The sequence below is a fragment of the Limulus polyphemus genome, unplaced genomic scaffold (genome assembly GCF_000517525.1).
Source record: "Limulus polyphemus unplaced genomic scaffold, Limulus_polyphemus-2.1.2 Scaffold314, whole genome shotgun sequence".
Lineage (NCBI taxonomy): Eukaryota > Metazoa > Arthropoda > Merostomata > Xiphosura > Limulidae > Limulus > Limulus polyphemus.
In genome coordinates, this window is record NW_013665924.1 from 467,577 (window position 1) to 469,142 (window position 1,566).

Consider the following 1,566-nt stretch of genomic DNA (forward strand, 5'->3'; position numbering starts at 1 on the left):
AAACAAAACAAACGAAGCACAGGCCACTAACCCAAAATAACAGAGTCATCCAAATATATATAAAAACATATAACCAACACATTAAGCAATTGGTATCTAGGCGAAAGTTCCTCAAAGTTAAATATTGTTTTATGCGTGTGTGTGTGTGTGTGTGTGTGTGTGAAAGAACAGATCGTTATTTCAATACTTGCAAGCAACAATATTTCCCTGTGTTCTATCAGCCTCGTCAAAAATAGCTGAGTGGAAGACTTTCATTACTGTGGTTAACATCATGAGCAAATCGAACTGACACAAAGCCTTACTACAACAAAAGTGAGCTTGGAAATCACTACTAACAAATAAAAATGTCACCAAATGATATGAATTAGCTAAAGTTGAGGAATAAATTTCAGCTGAAATTAATATAGTTATTCCACTACATAATATAAGGAGTCCTGCTTAGGAGTTAGCATAAACATGCATTAAAAACCATGCAACAAGCTGACTGACACTAGATCAATAACACAATCGCTTAGACAGATATGAAAGCTAAGGATGGGGAGGGGGGATCTTCACAGATGAAAATACAAAAGAGGCTGATGCAGATCCATGTAGTTATAAGGTTCTAATAAGGAAAATCTGAATATTCATTTTTTACTGAGATACACATTCATGTGTGGATTGTAAGATAAAATGCGAAATCGTGCATGTATAAGAATATATTTTATGAATAAATAAAACTATATTTATTGAGATTGTCCAAGAACATTTCCTTGCCATATATGGTTTAAGCCTTATAAAGCCAGCAGTCTTTCCCACAAAAACTTTTAAATGGAAGAATTATAGCAGACTTAAAAAACAGCGACGGCATATTAAGAGATGGGCATGCGGCTAATAATTCATTAAAATATCAAGAATGGGCACGTACACGTGAAATAGCTTCACGTACTTTATTGTGCTAAAGGCACTTGAACGCTGTCTTCGCTGCATTTATCCCCAGGATTGGGCGTGGTGGTTAGTGCATCAGGTTGCAGATCAAATGGTCCAAGGTTAGAGGTGTAATGCTGATGAACATGTTCTATACTTCCAGTTTTTGACACATCATAAAAGTGTCATTTAATCCTGTTGTTAGGTTCAGAGTGCCGCACAGAACCCTTTGGCGATGGGTGTTTTTGGTTGGCTCCCTCCCTTTGGCTAGTCAGTTCAATACTACGCATACCCATACTAAACCCTAGGGGTCTGGTATTTTGAGGTGAAAGTGATTTACCCCAAGAGTAAATAAGATACTATATAACGGGAGATTCGATCAGAAAATGTTGAAAAGTACTTCTGTATTTCTCCATAACTAACTGAGTTGGTGCAAAGAAAGAGACTGGTTATAAACATGAACACATAATAAAAACAATATCTACTTTTAACATATAACAATAGTGTGTTGGCATATTCTTTACTGGAGAAAGATTCTATGTCCAGTGTAAAGTTGAATAAGTTTCACAAGTTGTTGAAAAATCTGTAAATTTCTCTTAATCTATGGTTTCGCTAGGTAGTAGATAGGGACAGTGGGAATCTCGTTAATCCATTCATGCG